A 14,064-nucleotide genomic window follows, 5' to 3' on the forward strand; every position below is an offset into this window, starting at 1 on the left:
ACCTCATTCCAATGACAAGCGTTACAGTGTGTGCCTTTCGAAATCATGTCCAATCAATTGAGTTTACCACAGGTGGACTCCAATCAAGTTGTGGAAACATCTCAAGGATGATCAATGGAAACAGGATGCATCCGAGTTAAATTTTGACTCTCATAGCAAAGTGTCTAAATACTTATGTAAATAAGGTATTTCAGTTTTTTATTTGTAATACATTTGCAAACATTTCTAAAAACCTGCTTTCACTTTATCATTATGAGGTATTGTGTGTATATTGAGAACAACACACATTTAATACATTTTAGAATAAGGTTGTAAATTAACAAAATGTGGAAAAGGGGAAAGGGTCTGAATACTTTCCGAAGACACCGTAGTCATGATTTCTGTATTATCTTTAAAGTTTCCGCGGACGCCCCTGTATAAAACAGCCATAATCCTGGGGCTGCTGTAGCACTCAGTATGCTCTTTCAGGCTGTGATTATGACATCCTGACGCACAACGCCCACTCAGGCGAACCAATCAAAAAGCTTTGCAGAAACTCCCTTCCCTTTCCTGTTCTTCCTAAACAGGAAACCTGCATCTCTTTACACCATTTAAAGGTGCAATATGCAGAAATTGCTCCGCCATTTCCTGGTTGCTGAAATTCTAATAGTTCGCTTAATTTTAGTTTGTGACAAAACAAGCAAATTTAGAAATATATATTTTCAATAACCAAAAATATTATGTTTTCAGGAGATTGAAGCTGGTGTACAAAACCGAAAGAATGGGAAACATACAATTAGTGTACATAAAACAGATACTGTATACAGCTTCTTAGACTTGCTTTCAATGAGAATGACAGATCTATAACTTACATTTCAATGTGAATTTGGTTAGGTTAGGCTGTTAAGATAATTATTTTCTCAATGTTCATAAACTGAACTTCAATTAACTACTCAGTCTGCAACACAAAAGATTGTAAGATACTGGTTGAAATGAAAACAGACAGAGGCCCAGTCTACAATAGTCAAATGTTTATTCACGAGAGTACTCTCCCCCGTTGTACAAACCCATCCATTTTATACTGGCTCCTTACGCACATACCTTCACACACAAACAGTAGGTATCCTACGCACATACTGTATCACTACCCAAATCTCTCAGAGGCCTAGCTGACCTGAGACCTTGAGAAATCCTCCCTCTCCTCCTAAGTTTTCTCACTTCCTGCCAGGTGGGATCAAACACAGTCTAACTGTTCTTGGTATCTTTCTTCGCCCCCCCCCCCATACAAGTTCAAATCCTGAGCTACGCCTTGCTCAGACAGTCTGGGTTTTTCCACTATACAGATACATTGTTTTAACCTAATTCTGACTAAAACTACACACATCATCAGAATATAATTTCATGATTCTAATCAATTTCATACAATTATATGGTTTCAGAGTGGAATTATTTCATCATTATCTTCAACATTTAAATTACTTTAACATCGGCAAAAAAGTTACATATCTTCTTATGGCTGCAATCCCGTTAACGGGATGATATGACAACAGCCAGTGAAAGTGCAGGGCGCCAAATTCAAACAACAGAAATCTCATAATTAAAATTCCTCAAACATACCTGTATCTTATACCATTTTAAAGGTAATCTTGTTGTTAATCCCACCAAAGAGTCCGATTTCAAATAGGCTTTACAGCGAAAGCACCACAAACTATTATGTTAGGTCACCGCAAAATCACAGACAAACAGTAATTTTTCCAGCCAAAGACAGGAGTCACAAAAAGCAGAAATAGAGATAAAATGGCTAACATCCATTCAGTATTCAATTCCTAAACTAAAACTAAGAGGCTAAAGTTTAAACTAAACTAAGCTATACTCGAAACGAACTAATCTTTCAACTGTAAGTTTATCATTTATAAACTATAATTTATTTGGACTTAATCACAAACCATTATCCTATACATTCCTCAGCAGTTTGATGTGTCATTGGTGCATGTGTTTCTTTTTCATTTAAAATTCATTGCTAAATTCATTACTGCAATCATGGAGCAAAACTCATTTTCATGCTCAAAGAGCCAATACAGCATCTAAGAGCCTGGCAGGGGTGAGAATCTGGGAGGTGATTGGCCCATTTAAATGTTTGGGCCATAGTAGCCTGCCAACAGAAAGCGTTGTCTCATTTCAATGTTCTCCCCAGCTTGTAGAATGGCGAGTGGATTAGATGGAGCCCCTAATTATTTTGGCTTTAGTTCTGGATTAACCCTCTGTACTGTCGACTTCAATTCACACTCCCCATTTGATGAAATGTGAACTGACATAAATACCGTGGCTCAGTTTCAATCCGATTATGCAGTTAAATCACCTCAATGCTAACCCAAGCATAGGACGCTGGCAGGCCTCCTTTCTACCACTCCTGCTAACAAGTGACAGCCCCTCCCCAGAACACAGGGACCCACGCTACCTCGGCATAGCCCCACGCTACACCCTTCACCCTGCATGAATGGGGCCCATTCAGTGAGGTGACGCACACAATGCACTGAATCAACCTAAATATTGTTTTATGAGCAGCAAATAGGTGGCACCCTGTAAAGAAAACTCCCGTCCTTGGAGTGCTGGAATTTCCACACTTCTTAAAAGGGGTTAACAGAATAGAATAAATAGGAGAAGCTGTTACAATGGCAAGTCTTGTGTCCCTCCACCAAAGAACAAAACCGGGTAGGGAACAACAAGGAGGTAGTCTAAAAGAACCGCATTTTCTGGGTATTGCTCAACCTCAAATTAATTTAGCAGCAATACATTTCCCAGGTTTGAGTGCACAATGGCCTCTCAGTATGGCAAAGTGTTAGGCCAGTTGATGAGGTATATCTGTGTGTGCATGTCTATGAGCTGCGGTGGGAAACAGTTTTTTTCCCACATGTTGTCTATACATATCCATGGTGGTGTGGGTCTGGGGTTACAGGGGAATCCTGAGAGTAACAAAGCTCATGAGAACTCTTTTTATAATCTTTTTAATATCCCACTAGCGTTAGTAAATGTTGTCATTTACAGCTTTTGAGTTAAGATTTTTATTAAAATCATATTATTTCTTGAATAAAATATGTTGCTGAAGTTTGAAGTGTATACCAATACGTCAGTATCACTTATTATTATTTAAGTTATTTCATATTTTATTGTTTTCATAATGTGGACATAAGTTAACAACTGGAATCTTTCTCTGAATACTTAGAGCCATATTTATGAGGTGTTTATGTTGGATCTAAATGCCTGTAAGGGTCGTTCCATGTAATTTCAGCAAGCCACCACACCCACCATCTCAGATTGTTTTGAAATCATTTCTGTAGTAAGAAACGGATAAGATTAGCATTCCTGCAACATTAATTTGTAGAAATATAATTTAATCTCTGAGGAATTAAGCTAAATGATTGCACCCAAATTGGCAATTTTAATTGATAGGATTCATATAATATTCAATAAAATACTATATAGTACCTAATATCCAATTTGGAACAAAAAAACGTATAATATTAAGACATGAGAAATCCAAAGACATTGTAAAAAGCCACCCACGGACCCCCCACACCCCACGACAATCCCACCTAACAACCAGTATACAGTATACAGTATACAGTATACAGTATACAGTATCACATCTCAGTGTTTGACAAGTAGTATGGCGCTGCGGCTTTGATTATTGTTTCTTCATCTTTTGTAATGTATTCTCAGTGAATTTGGTGATGGTTTTTTCCCCTGTTTGAGAAGTTAGTCATTGAAGTTGTTAGGTTTCTGTCCCATCCTACACCCTGATATGACCAGGTTCTGACCACTAGATGGTGCTGTTCCTGCTATGTTAAAGGGAGAGTTCACCCGAATTACATATTGGTTTCCTTAATCTGTAAGCAGTTTATGGTCAAGTTATGACAGCAACCCATGCTCTGTTTTGGTTAGGGTTCATGTCCACATCCTGGTTCAACCCCAGCCTCAACAACAACCCTAACTTTAAGCCTATAGCTTCATGCCCACATCCCGGTTCAACCCTAACCGTAGTGTCTACCACAACCGTAACCCTAGCTTCATGTTCACATTCGGGTTCAATCTCAACATTACTGTAGCTTCAACCACAAACCTAACCCAAACCGAAATCTAACCCTAACTTCAGTATTCTATTTCCAAGAAATGTAAGACATTAGGCTTGTTCTCGAAATGACCTTCCTCGAATCTATCAGTAGAGGGCGTACTTAACATTGTTCCTTCAGTGTTTGGACATTGAAATTACAATAATCCGCAATTTACATTTTCATGAGATTTGGTAAATACTTAGGTTGAAACTCTTTCAAAAAGTACAGCAAAAATAATATTTATGGAGTGAATACTGATATGGGACAGACTAGTAATTAAACATTGGAGTCACCTTAGACGTTAGTAGTAATATATATATATATTTTAACAGTAGTAAGAAAAAAATATGCATTGCAAGTCTATGCGACACTGTACAGGCCAATGTGCTGCATCGACCTGCTGTAAAAATAGATATATTTCTACAGAACATAACAAAGTGTAATTTCATAGTGTCTAATGACACCCCACTGGCAAAAAAAGACCAAATCTGATTTCCCTGAGAGGGTGCATTTCTATACTTGAAGACAATTGACTTTTAGAAACAAAGACAGTAAGAATTAATCATCAATGCAACAGTCTGAATTCAGGTTCCCCACTGGCCACAGAGTACTGGCCCACAGAGTAGGAAGCTGACCAGTATTTGCTGAGCCTTGGCTCTGGGTCTTTAGCCCAAGCAGTCACTAATTGCCTGCTCAAGAAGGGGAAATGTTGTGGTATTGTTCTTGTCAGTGGGCAGTAATTGCAGTGAACAGTAGGGAACAGGCTGCTGTAGAGTTTCATGTTGATTCATTGCCATTCATTGATCATTGGACCAAGTGGATGGTGACTTTGTGCATGGTGTCATACATGCATGTGTTATCCACTTTAATGTTCCCAAAGATAGTCATAAATACGCTGCCATTCATCTGCCTTGTTTTTCTGAAAACAAACACATTACAATGTAATAGATTTCAAAATGCATATAGGATCCACTCAGTCCAGAGCTCCTCCTGAAGGGAGAATCAACAGGTACCACTACTGTTGTTGGCTTAATGAATATGTAGAATGAATATCCATCTCTCCAGCTGGCTGCTTCCTCTCTCTAAAGCAACTGTAGGACTTTTTAACTCTTCAGTCATATCACAGTTTACTAATGTAATATTTTTTTGGAACACGAAGCCAAAATTAAACGTGCTTATTTATATAACGAATGTGAGTTGGGGTGGCTGAAGTTATTAAACGTTAAAGCATTAAACCTCTCACTAAAAGCTTCACTCATACATAGGCTATACTTAAACCTGAACTAGGCGGCAGGTAGCCAGCAGTTAAGAGCATTGAGTCAGTAGCTGAAAGGTCGTTGGTTTGAATTCCAAGCCGACTAGGTGAAAAATCTGTTGATGTGCCTTTGAGCAAGGCTCTTAACCCTAATTGCTCCTGTAAGTCACTCTGCATAAGAGTGTCTGCTAAATTACATTATATTCTATTAATTGGTTCTCTAGTAAATTACTAAAACATTCATCAGTAAAAAAAATATTAAGGCCTTTTTTCCTTTATACTGATTACATCTTGTCATTTTCAGTTAATTCTTGAACAAGCCATAAAATCTGGTTACAATTTATATTGTATTCTCCAGAAAAGACAGAACAAATATTGCATTAAATACAATATATGGTTAAACTCAAACACACTGATTGATATACAGTGGGGAGAACAAGTATTTGATACACTGCCGATTTTGCAGGTTTTCCTACTTACAAAGCATGTAGAGGTCTGTAATTTTTATCATAGGTACACTTCAACTGTGAGAGACGGAATCTAAAACAAAAATCCAGAAAATCACATTGTATGATTTTTAAGTAATTAATTTGCATTTTATTGCATGACATAAGTATTTGATCACCTACCAACCATTAAGAATTCCGGCTCTCACAGACCTGTTAGTTTTTCTTTAAGAAGCCCTCCTGTTCTCCACTCATTACCTGTATTAACTGCACCTGTTTGAACTCGTTACCTGTATAAAAGACACCTGTCCACACACTCAATCAAACAGACTCCAACCTCTCCACAATGGCCAAGACCAGAGAGCTGTGTAAGGACATCAGGGATCAAATTGTAGACCTGCACAAGGCTGGGATGGGCTACAGGACAATAGGCAAGCAGCTTGGTGAGAAGGCAACAACTGTTGGCGCAATTATTAGAAAATGGAAGAAGTTCAAGATGACGGTCAATCACCCTCGGTCTGGGGCTCCATGCAAGATCTCACCTCGTGGGGCATCAATGATCATGAGGAAGGTGAGGGATCAGCCCAGAACTACACGGCAGGACCTGGTCAATGACCTGAAGAGAGCTGGGACCACAGTCTCAAAGAAAACCAATAGTAACACACTACGCCGTCATGGATTAAAATCCTGCAGTGCACGCAAGGTCCCTCTGCTCAAGCCAGCGCATGTCCAGGACCGTCTGAAGTTTGCCAATGACCATCTGGATTATCCAGAGGAGGAATGGGAGAAGGTCATGTGGTCTGATGAGACAAAAATTGAGTTTTTTGGTCTAAACTCCACTCGCCGTGTTTGGAGGAAGAAGAAGGATGAGTACAACCCCAAGAACACCATCCCAACCGTGAAGCATGGAGGTGGAAACATCATTCTTCGGGGATGCTTTTCTGCAAAGGGGACAGGACGACTGCACCGTATTGAGGGGAGGATGGATGGGGCCATGTATCGTGAGATCTTGGCCAACAACCTCCTTCCCTAAGTAAGAGCATTGAAGATGGGTCATGGCTGGGTCTTCCAGCATGACAACGACCCGAAACACACAGCCAGGGCAACTAAGGAGTGGCTCCGTAAGAAGCATCTCAAGGTCCCGGAGTGGCCTAGCCAGTCTCCAGACCTGAACCCAATAGAAAATCTTTGGAGGGAGCTGAAAGTCCGTATTGCCCAGCGACAGCCCCGAAACCTGAAGGATCTGGAGAAGGTCTGTATGGAGGAGGAGTGGGCCAAAATCCCTGCTGCAGTGTGTACAAACCTGGTCAAGAACTACAGGAAACGTATGATCTCTGTAATTGCAAACAAAGGTTTCTGTACCAAATATTAAGTTCTGCTTTTCTGATGTATCAAATACTTATGTCATGCAATAAAATGCTAATTAATTACTTAAAAATCATACAATGTGATTTTCTGGATTTTTGTTTTAGATTCCGTCTCTCACAGTTGAAGTGTACCTATGATAAAAATTACAGACCTCTATATGCTTTGTAAGTAGGAAAACCTGCAAAATCGGCAGTGTATCAAATACTTGTTCTCCCCACTGTATATATATATACACACACACACACACACTACCAGTCAAAAGTTTTAGAACACCTATTCATTCAAGGGTTTTCTTATTTTATATTATTTTCTACATTGTAGAATAGTAGTGAAGACATCAAAACTATGAAATAACACATAAGGAATCATGTACTAACCAAAAAAGTGTTAAACAAATCCAAATATATTTGAGATTCTTCAAATAGCCACCCATTTGCCTTGATGACAGCTTTGCACAATCTCAGCATTCTCTCAACCAGCTTCATGATGTCACCTGGAATGCATTTAAATTAACAGGTGTGCCTTGTTAAAAGTAAATATGTGGAGTTTATTTCCTTCTTAATGTGTTTCAGCCAATCAGTTGTGTTGTGACAAGGTAAGGGGGTATACAGAAGATAGCCCTCATTGGTAAAGACAAAGTTCATATTATGGCAAGTATAGCTCAAATACGCAAAGAGAAATGACAGTCCATCATTACTTTAAGACATGATCAGTCAATACGGAAAATTTAAAGTACTTTGAATGTGCAGTCGTAAAAACCATCAAGCTCTATGATGAAACTGGCTCTCATGAGCACCACCACAGGGATGGAAGACCCAGAGTTACCTCTGCTGCAGAGGATATGTTCATTAGGGTTACCAGCCTCAGAAATTGCAGCCCAAATAAATGCTTCACAGAGTTCAAGTAAAAGACACATCTCAACATCAGCTGTTCAGAGGACACTGTGTGAATCAAATCAATTTGTCACGTTAATTTGTCACGTACACCCAATACAACAGGTTTAGACCAGTGAAATGCTTACTTACAAGCCCTAAGCAACAGTGCAATTTTTAAGTAAAAAATAGGTATTAGGTAAACAAAAGATAAGTAAAGAAATACAATTTAAAAAACAGTGAAATGAAAGTGAAAATAACAGTTGCGAGGCTATATGCAGGTGATACCGGTAGAGAGTCAATGTGCGGGGGCACCGGTTAGTCGGGCTAATTTAGGTAATATGTACATGTAGGTATAGTTAAAGTGACTATGCATAAATGATAAACAGAGAGTAGCAGCAGCGTAAAAGAGGGGGGTGGGGGTGGCGGGACACAATGCAAATAGTCCGGGTAGCCATTTTTTACCTGTTCAGGGGTCTTAAGGCTTGAGGGTAAAAGCTGTTGAGAAGCATTTTGGTCCTAGACTTGGCGCTCAGGTACCACTTGCCAAGCGGTAGCAGAGAGAACAGTCTATGACTGGGGTGGCTGGGGTCTTGACAATTCTTAAGGCCTTCCTCTGACACCGCCTGGTGTAGAGGTTCTGGATGGCAGGCAGCTTAGCCCCAGTGATGTACTGGGCCATACGCACTATCCTCTGTAGTGCCCTGCAGTGATGCAACAAGTCAGGATGCTCTCGATGGTGCAGCTGTAGAACCTTTTGACGATCTGAGGACCCATGCCAAATCTTTTCAGTCCCGTGAGGGGGAATAGGTTTTGTCGTGCCCTCTTCACGACTGTCTTGGTGTGTTTGGACCATTCTAGTTTGTTGGTGATGTGGACACCAAGGAACTTGAAGCTCTCAACCTGCTCCACTACAGCCCCATCGATGAGAATGGGGGCGTGCTTGGTCCTCCTTTTCCTGTAGTCCACAATCATCTCTTTTGTTTTGATTACATTGAGGGATAGGTTGTTATTCTGGCACCACCCGGCCAGGTCTCTGACCTCCTTCCTATAGGCTGTCTCGTCGTTGTCGGTGATCAGGCCTACCACTGTTGTGTCGTTGGCAAACTTAATGATGATGTTGGAGTCTGGTGTTCAACTTTCCCAAGTTCTCTCACGTCACCCCGCTCCTCCGCTCTCTCCACTGGCTTCCAGTTGAAGCTCGCATCCGCTACAAGACCATGGTGCTTGCCTACGGAGCTGTGAGGGGAACGGCACCTCCGTACCTTCAGGCTCTGATCAGGCCCTACACCCAAACAAGGGCACTGCGTTCATCCACCTCTGGCCTGCTCGCCTCCCTACCTCTGAGGAAGTACAGTTCCCGCTCAGCCCAGTCAAAACTGTTCGCTGCTCTGGCACCCCAATGGTGGAACAAACTCCCTCACGACGCCAGGTCAGCGGAGTCAATCACCACCTTCCGGAGACACCTGAAACCCCACCTCTTTAAGGAATACCTAGGATAGGATAAAGTAATCCTTCTAACCTCCCCCCCTTAAAAGAGTTAGATGCACTATTGTAAAGTGGTTGTTCCACTGGATATCATAAGGTGAATGCACCAATTTGTAAGTCGCTCTGGATAAGAGCGTCTGCTAAATGACTTAAATGTAATGTAAATGGAGTCGTGCCTGGCCATGCAGTCGTGGGTTAACAGGGAGTACAGGAGGGGACCCCTGAGGGGCTCCAGTGTTGAGGATCAGCGTGGCAGATGTGTTGCTACCTAACCTCACCACCTGGGGACGGCCCGTCAGGAAGTCCAGGATCCAGTTGCAGAGGGAGGTGTTTAGTCCCAGGGTCCTTAGCTTAGTGATGAGCTTTGAGGGTACTATGGTGTTGAAAGCTGAGCTGTAGTCAATGAATAGCATTCTCACGTAGGTGCTCCTTTTGTCCAGGTGGGAATTGGCAGTGTGGAGTGCAATAGAGATTGCATCGTCTGTGGATCCGTTTGAACGGTACGCAAATTGGAGTGGGTCTAGGGGTTCTGGGATAATGGTGTTAATGTGGGCCATTACCAGCCTTTCAAAGCACTTCATGGCTACGGATGTTAGTGCTACGGGTCTGTAGTCATTTAGGCAGGTTACCTTAGTTCGCTTGGGCACAGGGACTATGGTGGCTTGCTTGAAACATGTTGGTATTACAGACTCAGTCAGGGACATGTTGAAAATGTCAGTAAAGACACCTGCCAGTTGGTCAGCACATGCCCGGAGCACACGTCCTGGTAATCTGTCTGGCGCAGCGGCCTTGTGAATGTTAACCTGTTTAAAGTTATTACTCACGTCGGCTATGGAGAGCGTGATCACACAGTCGACAGCTGATTCTCTCATGCATGCCTCAGTGTTGCTTGCCTCGAAACATAGAAGTGGTTTAGCTCGTCTGGTAGGCTCTTGTCACTGGGCAGATCGCGGCTGTGCTTCCCTTTGTAGTCTGTAATAGTTTGCAGGCCCTGCCACAGCCGACGAGCATCAGAGCCGGTGTAGTACAATTCAATCTTAGTCTTGTATTGGCGCTTTGCCGGTTCGTCAGAGGGCATAGCAGGATTTCTTATAAGCTTCCGGGTTAGAGTCCCGCACCTTGAAAGTGGCAGCTCCACCCTTTAGCTCAGTGCGAATGTTGCCTGTAATCCATGGCTTCTGGTTTGGATATGTACGTACAGTCACTGTGGGTACGACATCCTCTATGCACTTATTGATAAAGCCAGTGACTGATGTGGTGTACTCCTCAATGCCATTGGAAGAATCCCGGAACATATTCCAGTCTGTGCTAGCGAAACAGTCCTGTAGTTTAGCATCTGCTTCATCTGACCACTTTTTTTTAATAGATGGAGTCACTGGTGCTTCCTGCTTTAATTGTTGCTTGTAAGCAGGAATCAGGAGGATAGAATTATGGTCAGATTTGCCAAATGGAGGGTGAGGGAGAGCTTTGTACGTGTCTCTGTGTGTGGAGTAAAGGTGATCTAGAATTCTTTTCCCTCTGGTTGCACATTTAACATGCTGATAGAAATTAGGTAAAACTGATTTAAATTTCCCTGCATTAAAGTCCCCGGCCACTAGGAGCACCGCCTCTGGGTGAGTGGTTTCCTGTTTGCTTATTTCCTTATACATCTGACTCAGTGCAGTCTTAGTGCCAGTGTCCATCTGTGGTGGTAAATAAACAGCCACGAAAATAATAGATGAAACCTCTCTTGGCAAATAGTGTGGTCTACAGCTTGTCATGAGATTCTCTACTTCAGTCGAGCAAAATCTAGAGACTTCCTTAGATTTCATGCACCAGCTGTTGTTTACAAATGTACACAGACTGCCCCCGTCTTACCGGAGTGTGCTGTTCTATCTAGCCGGGGCAGCGTATATCCCGCTAGCTGAATGTTTTCCATGTCGTCATTCAGCCACGATTCTGGTTGTCAGGATATTCGTGATCGTACCTCGTCTAATTTATTGTCCAATGATTGTATGTTGGCAAGTAATATTGATGGTAAGGGCAGATTTCCCACTCGCCGTCGGTGGATCCTTACGAGGCACCCCGCCCTGTCTTCTATACCTGCGTCTCTTTCTCTTGCCAATGATGGGGATTTTGGTCTTGTCGGGTGTCTGAAGTACATCCTTTGCATCCTGCTTCTTGAAGAAAAGATCTTTGTCTAATCCGAGGTGAGTGATCGCTGTCCTGATATCCAGAAGCTGTTTTTTGCCATAAGATACGGTGGCAGAAATATTATGTACAAAATAAGTTACAAAAACCCCCCCAAAAAACACAATAGCACAATTCGTTAGGTGCCCGTAAAACGGCTGCCAGTTCTTCCGGCGCCATCTTGCTAGTGGCCTTCATTACTAAATTGCTGCAAATAAACCACTACTAAAGGACACCAATAATAAGAAGAGACTTGCTTGGGCCAAGAAACATGAGCAATGACATTAGACCGGTGGAAATGTGTCCTTTGGTCTGATGAGTCCAAATTGGAGATTTTTTGTTCCAACCGCCATGTCTTTGTGAGACGCAGAGTAGGTGAACAAATTATCTCTGCATGTTTATTTCCCACCGTAAAGCATGGTGGAGGAAGTGTTATGATTTAGGGGTGCTTTGCTGGTGACACTGTCTGTGATTTATTTAGAATTCAAGGCACACTTAACCAGCATGGCTACCACAGCATTCTGCAGCGATACGCCATCCCATCTGGTTTGGGCTTAGTGGGACTATCATTTGTTTTTCAACAGGACAATGACCCAACACACCTCCAGGCTGTGTAATGGCTATTTTACCAAGAAGGAGAGTGATGGAGTGCTGCATCAGATGACCTGGTCTCCACAATCCCCCGACCTCAACCAAATTGAGAAGGTTTGGGATGAGTCGGACCGCAGAGTGAAGGAAAAGGAGCCAACAAGTGCTCAGCATATGTGGGAACTCCTTCAAGACTGTTGGAAAAGCTATCCAGGTGAAGCTGGTTGAGAGAATGCCAAGTGTGTGCAAAGCTGTCATCAAGACAAAGGTTGGCTATTTGAAGAATCTCAAATATAAAATATTGTTTGATTTGTTTAACACTTTTTTGGTTACTCCATGATTCCATATGTGTTATTTCATAGTTTTGATGTCTTCGCTATTATTCTACAATGTAGTAAATAGTCAAAATAAAGAAAAACCCTTGAATGAGTAGGTGTCCAAACTTTTGACTGGTACTGTATATCTCAGCTCTGCAGATTTTGCTGCCAAGAGACAGAATCATTAGATAATTAATTCTGGTATTACCCCCATGTACAGTAGCTTGTTTATGGTCACGGGCTCAGGAATGGCTGAAAAATCACAACATTAACCCTACAAATAGCAGTGTTGGGTGCTTTCAGAAGACATAGTCAATCAATCAACAGTATAGTAATATTCTTAGGAAAACTATTTATCTTTATCTTACAATCTGTGGATACTATGTGATTAGAAAGGTTAACAATGTATGTAAGACATCCCAGCTCAGTTGAAAAATCTATGGCACATGAAAATCAAGAGAGGGTGGTCTACGGAGATCGGTGGGATGGGCTGAGAGTAGCTGAGGGCTGGGATTAAAAAGGTCATAATCAGTAATAGTTATTACTGAAAACACTATATATCATGTGAACCGGAGATGTCTGAGTACTATCTTTTACAAATGTAATGTGTATATAAAATAACTATCTTTGTTATGTGAATGATGTGTATAAAAGTACCATGTAGGTACACTGAAGAAAAATATAAACGCAACATGTAAAGTGTTGGTTCCATGTTTCATGAGCTGAAATAAAAGATCCCAGAAATTTTCCATACTCACAAAAAGCTTATTTATATCAAATGTTGTGCGCAAAATTGTTTACATCCCTGTAAGTGAACATTTCTCCTTTACTAAAATAATCCATCCACCTGAAAGCTGTGGCATTTCAAGAAGCTGATTAAACAGCATTTTAGAGAATTTGGCAGTACGTCCAACCGGCCTCACAACCGCAGACCATGTGCAACCACACCAGCCCAGGACCTCCACATCCGGCTTCTTCACCTGCGGGATCGTCTGAGACCAGCCACCCGGACAGTTGATGAAATTGTGGGTTTGCACAACTGAAAAATTTCTGGACAAACTTTCAGAAACCATCTCAGGGAAGCTTATCTGCGTGCTCGTTGTCACATGAAAATCAAGAGGTCCTCACCCTGGTTGTCCTCACCAGGGACTTGACCTGACTGCAGTTTGGCGTCATAATCGACTTCAGTGGGCAAATGCTCACCTTCGATGGCCACTGGCACGCTGGAGAAGTGTGCTCTTCATGGATGAATCCTGGTTTCAACTGTACCGGGCAGATGGCAGACAGCGTTGCTGATGTCAACATTGTGAACAGAGTGCCCCATGGTGGCAGTGGGGTTATGGTATGGGCAGACATAAGCTATGGACAACGAACACAATTACATTTTATCGATGACAATTTGAATGCTCAGAGACACTGTGATGAGATCCTGAGGCCCATTGTTGTGCCATTCATCCACCGCCATCACCT

The sequence above is a fragment of the Salvelinus alpinus genome, chromosome 9 (genome assembly GCF_045679555.1).
Source record: "Salvelinus alpinus chromosome 9, SLU_Salpinus.1, whole genome shotgun sequence".
Classification (NCBI taxonomy): Eukaryota; Metazoa; Chordata; class Actinopteri; order Salmoniformes; family Salmonidae; genus Salvelinus; species Salvelinus alpinus.